Genomic DNA, 7143 nt, shown 5'->3' with positions numbered 1-7143 from the left:
TTTAGAGCTTAGGAAACATGGAAGGGTCACGAGACACAGTGGTAATGTTTGACAGGATGACGGGAGTCTGCAGACCTGGCAGTCCATCACGGCAGGTCTTCATTGGGCAGGTGACTCGGCAGAAATAGATCACTCTGCTGAGAGTACATCAGCTGGCTTTTTCAGGAAGATGCACCCATTTGGATTCAGAATCTTCTAGAAGGCTTGGGTGCCTGGCCTGGCCCCTTACTATTTTCCATTCCACTCGAAACCTTGCTATATCCCTGCCCTCTATCAGGATCCTGGAAGTCCCCAGGATTACTTCCCCCGTTTGTGGAAATGAAGACAATTGTATTTACCTCATATGGTCACTGTGAGGATTACAATAAATTATGTGTGATAAGAAACATCTACACAACAAAGCACTTTCTTCCCTCTGCTTTTCAGCATCCAAAATATTTTTAACGACAAGGTCGCATCTGGGGTTAGTTCATGTAGCCAGGGCTGGCCAGATGGCCTCTCGCGTGCTCAAACTCCCAGCCCTTGGATCTCACACAGGGCTTGGTGCACTGGTGAGAAGTTCCTGGGGCCTGGCTGAAATGCCTGACCACCTCTGGACCCTTGTGAGGGCCAGAGAGCAAGATGGTGTCACTGCCCTTGGGGGAGTCCAGGGCCGGCTGGTCCAAAGCGTTGAGGATGCGGCTCCCTGCGGGGCTGCTCACAAGAAGTGTACACACCTTCAGTGTGGGCACCTCCTGGGCGCGCACGTCGTCAGTTATAGTCCCTACAACTGCAGCGGTTTTGCCCTCCTGGCAGGGAGCTTCATCTTCTGCATCACCCCAGAAAGGGACAGAGGCAGCCTATTGTGCGACTCAGGAACAACCTCTTCGGCACCAGTGCCTTGCCGGTGGAGCTGGTTTGTCTGGTCAGGAACCTGTGCGGCGTGACCAACAGCCTTGGCGGGTATCCTGGCCCTTGGGCTCCTTGGCGTTGAACCTTTCAGTCTGAGTTGTGGCAGATGCCTAGTCCCACAATGGTGCCTTCTCGTTCTCCCCTCTGCTTGACACCTATGCCCCATAAGACAGGGCAGTGCCCAAAGAAAGGCTGGAATGCCAAGGGGACACCTAAAATTCAATTTGTTATTATATACCAAAGCAGCCAACTGTGATGTCCAGTGACCAATGGGTGCTGAATCCATGTAGTGATAAAAGCCTAAATGTTGGTATTATCATATGCAGTTTACCTGGCCCATGTCTGTGAGTCTTTCTGCCCTATCCTGTAACACACATACACACAAATTGACTGAGTGACTGATTGAGTCTCATTTTTCCCAGCAAATGTAGCTCCCCTTTTACGGCAGCCATTAGCCTCCTTCTGAAGTCTTGCTTGATTGCCACCTACTACCATCTTTTAGCTTCACGGAGAGGTTGCTGCACCCTAAAACCGGTCCACGGAAACCTGAACGGGGCTGCAGACATCCACCACCACCCAGTCAGTGGGTGCGTTGGCTGCCCTAGAGGCAGCAGGGCTCTGAGGGGTTCTAAGTCCCATTTTTCTCTCCTAAGTATGTCCTGTATCGGTGAAGGGAAGTTGGTGTAAAGAGTCGCACAAAGTGGCAAACAGGGTGGACAGGGGTTGCCACGCAGCCTCGTCTTTGCCAGGGATGCCGGTGAGCCCCACTGAGAACCAGAACTCTATCGTTCACTTACAACGACCTGCTGACACAGGTCAGCATCAACAGGCAGTGATGGGTCTCTGGCTTCTGCACACCCCTCCCTGTTGGACCACTTGTGCTACTACCCAGCTTCACTCAACGTAATCCTCTGACACGGCTCTAAATGCCACTTAAAAAGCCAAGTTCACTGGCACAGAATTAACGCTGATACTCTTTGAATATATTAAAGGAATGTGCCGCAGGCTCTCAAAGAAATTCTTAAAACGGAGTACCGGAAAAGTCTGAAAATTAGAATGTGTGTGCAGTCTTCAAGTCAATTGGTTTGAAATGCAATATTTATAGGGAAGGTATATCTGATCTGCTTGCATAAAAGAATCAGTCACATTCATAGAAATATTTCTCCAAAGGCACATCGATGACTCCGTTTTTTGAGTAGGACGTAGGCACCGGGTATCTGCTAAGGACTGTTCCAGGTGAATTCAGGGATTGAAAAGACACTTCAACGTGGCTTCTTTCTTCCGTGAGAGTGAGACCCTGTAGTGTCGGATAGTGTGGATTATGAATGCAATTTCCAGAGACCAAGCATGTTCAGTGTCGGATGGTGTCTATTCTGAGTGAAAGGAATTAAAAGGAAGGAAAGAGTGGGCCCCAGAGGGGCAAGGGAAGCTTCAAGAAGAAGACTGAGATGGGCCTGGAGAGAAGGCCTGAGCTGATGCCGACAAAGGAATGGAGGAAGACAGCCCCCGAAAGCCGTGGTGGCGGGCGCTTGGGATGGGCGTGGGGCTGATGTGGTGTCTGCACACTGGGGGGGTGGGGGGGGAGGGAGAAATAAAGACCGAATTGGGTCACAGGTTCGAATGCCTTTGGAGGTGGAGAGAGGAGATGAGCAATTAATCCCATAAGGAGGAAGAAATCATTACAGACTTCTGATTGGAGCAGGGGATAGGTCACAATATGAGGCAGGTGTTAGGAGAATTAAATAAAAAATTACATTAGGGGTTTAGAGCAGAGAGTAGGGGATACTATTTTAATAACTGAGCGATGAAAAGCCTAGATTAGACGTATTTTCCTCAGAATTCTGATAACATTTATCTCTATTGTTTATTTGCCACCATGTACAACCTGTGTAATGGTCAACTTCTTTCAGCATTTCAAGATATATCACATGCCTCCTCCACCAACCAGCTTACATGTTGGGACTATATTGTACATTTATACTTTTTAACGTACTTATATGCTCCTAAAATGGTTTGCCCATAGTTGAAAAACAAGAAAAGTAAACAAAATTATTTGTGTGAGTACATTAGAATCTTTAAAAATCTTGGTAAGAGATGGAAAAGCCAGGGGAGAGAGTCAAAGGTATCTCCCAACCTTCTGACCAAGGGGTTAAAATAACAGCAGCTTAGGAAAGAGTTTGCTGTAGGGAATGTTGAGGAGTTCAGTTTTAGCCGTGTTGATGTCCAGGTAGGAATATCATGTTGGCTTTTGCAAACAAACAGTGTAGCTGAGAAACCGTCCATACTTGTACTTCCACTTACCACTGTCTCTTCTTACGACAGTGCCCTACCATGACATTATTGATTATCTACCTGTTCCCTTCAAATGAATGCTCTATCTTTGCAAATACGGTGAATGCAGGATCCATGTCTACTTTACCTTTGTGGATAAAGTACTACTTGATTTTCTACAACACACTTCAGCATCGTGCACTGCACAGGTAGGTTATCGATAAACATTGGTTGTATCAATCAGCAGACTGACAAATGTTCGTCGGGGTTTCTCAGCCTCAGAGGTTTTAACATTTTGTGTTGGATAGTTCTTTGTTGGGGGAGCTGTCCTGGGCACTAAGATGTTCAGCATCATCTCTGGTCTCTACAGACTGGACGTTAGCAATAGCTTCACTGCCCAAGTTGTGACATCTGAAAGTGTCTCCAGACATTGCCAAATGGTGTCCCCTTACGGATGACATCAGCCCTGGTGGGAGAGCCACTGGGTTAGATAGTGGCTGGATTGAAGATACCAATTCAAGAGTTGTTCGATGCTTAAGTCCCAGTAAGAAAGAGAACCTAGAAAAGAAATAGCTGGTGGCTATGGACAAAGCTCTGGGCAATGAGAATGAAATTAGGGTGGAGAGGGGGCAGCCAGCAAGGGAGTATCCAGATGAATTGCTAGTTCCAGGACGCCTCGCCTATGTCTAGTACACAGTCTGCTGATCCTCTCCAATGGAAACATGCGTGCGTGCAAGCCACGGGTGTGATTTTAACTTTCTTAGTTGTCCTATGTAAAACAGTTAAAGTAAACAAATGAAATTCATTTTAATAGTATATTTAATGATCTGTATCCAAATTTTGCCATCTCAACATGTAATCAAGTTATACAAATATTCATGACCTATTTTTACTTGTTTTGTATGAAGTCCTTCAGGTCTCACGTGTACTTTACGCTGAAAGCCTGTCTCAGTGTGCTTATCCATTTCGAGTGCTCTGTAACCACCTGAGACCAGGGCTCCCCTGTTGGATGGGACCGGACAATTCGGTCAATTTAAATAAGCATTTTCTTGTCCCTTTCATTGACGTTATCATCTTTTTCACAAAGGGAGCTACCTGGGCTAGTGACATGTCAAGAAGCTTTATAAATGTACTGTATACTTTGTAAATAGCAGGTGTCACTTTGTTCAGCATAGAGCTCTATGAATTCTGGTAAAGGCACTGAGTTACATAACCATTGCAGCCAGATACAGAACAGGTCTCTCACCCCTAAAATTCCCTTGGGCTGCTATTTTGTAGTCAGATTGTCCCCCACCCCTACATCTAATTTTCTTCTTTCTTTAGGAGTAGGACGCTCTGCTTTTACCAAAAAATAGCTACAAGGAAAAAAGGCACGAGAAACAGAAGCACAGGAGGGAAGACACAACCCTTGTCATAGGGAGCACACCCTTTCCCAAAGCTCAGGTGCCAGGAGTGCCGCTTCACTTGAAGTCACACGAGCCCACTGAGAGAGGGGGGCCCTGGGTTTTCTCTTCCCCCACGTTCATCTGTCACCCCTCTGCAGGTTACAGGAATAGGAAGGCCTCTCCCAGAATACCCTGTGTGACAGATGGCAGGGCGGCACCAGGAGAGACCCAGAAGAGGAATGCAGGCAATCACGGCACAGGTGAGGCCCTTCCCCCGGCTCAGAAACAGGGGACGAAACCCGGGGCCTAATGCCTGCTAGAGAGAGCCTGCATTCCAGTTTCTGGGTTCTCAACTGTCTCTCTCTTTTCATGGCCTCTTTGCTTTACTCAGGAGAGACCCCGAGGGGGAAAAAATAGCCTTTCAGTGCACGTGCCGCTCCTGGAGTGAACGGGCCCAGACGGCTGCTCCCATCAAAGTGTCCACAGCCGGGCTTGTGCCAAGCTCCACGAGAGTGGGTGTCCGTGGGCCAACTGACAGCGGTGGCTCTGGCTCTGCCCAGCCTCTCAGCACTTCCATTCTGTTCCAAGCCGGGGGAGCAGATGGGAAGAGACACCTGGAAGCACCTTCCGCACATACATGTCCCTATTGGCGCCCAGGTGGGGAAAGGGAAGGTGGCCCGTATGCTTGACATCGTTCCAGGAACACATGCCTCCCGTGCTCTCCTTAGAATCATGCTCCAGAAATAGAGTGCTGTGAGTCATTTGCACACCCACAGACACAGGCAGACACAGAATACACACAGGCAAGCCCAGTGCCCTCGGTCCCCACTATTGCGCATGTGTGTGGGCCACTATAATGATGGCAGTTCTGGTCACCAGGGTGTCTATTCTTGGACACCTCCTTCACATTCTCCACACTTTATATATTCCTCTTAATACTTCTTTTCATCATCCACTCTCCCTCACATAAATGAGAAGTTATGAAAACAAATCAAGAGATGGCGATACCATAACGGATGGCACTGACCTAAATGTGCTGAATGGCCAGGTACTCTGAGTAAAATTATGCTGTAAAATGAAAGTCGAAAGCAATTCTATCAGAACCAGAAAATCCCTTTCAGCTCGTATGTCAACCTTGTACCGCATACCTCCCATCATTCCTCCGCAACACGCAGACCCTGGAAAACCTGGGGACCGTCTCGGAGGCTGCATGTCGGCAGTGGATGGCTCTCAACCAGTTTGGCCAAGTCATTGCAAGTTCACCGTGTCATTCAGTAAAATCGAGTGTCCTCATCAGCATGCGTGTTGAAAGGGGTGCTGTCCTGTGTACACTGGGACTTTCTAGGCGATGAAGAAAACAGGGGGTAGTGACAGGGGCGCTACTGTGTGTTCACAATTCCCCACTCATCTTCCTCTCGGGCTTGTGGGGAGGCGACCTGTTCCCAGTCTCCCCCGCCAACTGGATCCGGGCTAAGGAGATGTGGCCTGGAAGTGCTCCACGCCCCTTCCAGGCCTAACGCCTAAAACCACCCATTGAAATCACTGTACATACTCCCCTAATGGGCAACCAAATACAAGACGCCCCATGAGACTGTGAAGCCACTCAATGGGAGGAACCTGGGTGTCTGCTTGGGCAGGGCCTCTACGTCCAATCCTCAACCGCAATGGGCTGTGAAGTGAGTAGGAAATAAGACTGTGAGTCGCTGAGCTTCTGGAGTTGTTTGTAACAGAATTTTTCATTTTCTAATCAACACAGGTACTGGCCACCTGACTCCCGACTTTCCTCCCTTCTGGTCTCAGGTTGGGTCAATCATACCAGATGCCCTTTCAATTGGATGCATCAGAGAGGGAGGGATATGATGTTTATGAGTCTTTGGGGGTCAGAGCTGGTCTGCAACCCTGTCCAGAGTTACTACTGTTCAACTTACTGCTGTCTGTCATCCAGTTTTCATTTGCCTGGTTTTTCTCTACTGGGGGCGGTCATTAGCAACAGCTTAGATCTCCAAGGTCACAGGGGCAACACAGCAGTTACATGCCCATTAGAGAGTGATGGGTGGTGGGCTAGTAAACGCTTAGCATGTTGTTATATGCATATATATGTATGTATGTGTTACCAATTCTACTAATATTAAGAATATAGAGCACATAATTTACAAGTAATAAAATGTACAGTAGCCAATTGATTCTCACAGAATGCTTTCATGGATTTTTGCCAAACTCCTGTGTCCACAGGCAACCTAGCATTGGAATTCAATCACGATTTGACCAAGTCCCATCTCAATCTGCTAATTCTTTTCCTAATACATTTATTGTCATTAAATTGGATATCAACTCTATCATTAAACTCTTTCTCAGCCTCAAACAAATTCTATTCATCAAATGAAACTTTTTTCAATTTCAGTATTACATATATGGGAAGCGCACTCAGTTGTCAATTACATGAACAATTTTTGCTGAAGTAGATTATAGTTTTTGAATCCTGGAAAAATATTTTCACAAGTTTTCAGGCTAGTCTCATGTAATAGTTACATAACATGATTCCCTTTTGTGTTTAAGTTGTATTATTAATAGTTTATCAGTTTCTTTAGCCTAGATC

General features: G+C 47.0%; 1 pseudogene; it reads right to left on the bottom strand.

Annotated features, from left to right (window-relative positions):
• Positions 1 to 464: 464 nt before the first annotated feature.
• Positions 465 to 1231, bottom strand: LOC118994699 (60S ribosomal protein L18-like; annotated as a pseudogene).
• Between the last annotated feature and the right edge of the window lie 5912 nt (positions 1232 to 7143).

Source organism: Sturnira hondurensis, unplaced genomic scaffold (assembly GCF_014824575.4).
Source record: "Sturnira hondurensis isolate 20B ecotype Veracruz unplaced genomic scaffold, ASM1482457v3 Scaffold0009719, whole genome shotgun sequence".
NCBI lineage: Eukaryota > Metazoa > Chordata > Mammalia > Chiroptera > Phyllostomidae > Sturnira > Sturnira hondurensis.
The sequence above is the reverse complement of the archived record's forward strand: the minus strand, read 5'-3'. Positions and strand labels throughout refer to the sequence as shown.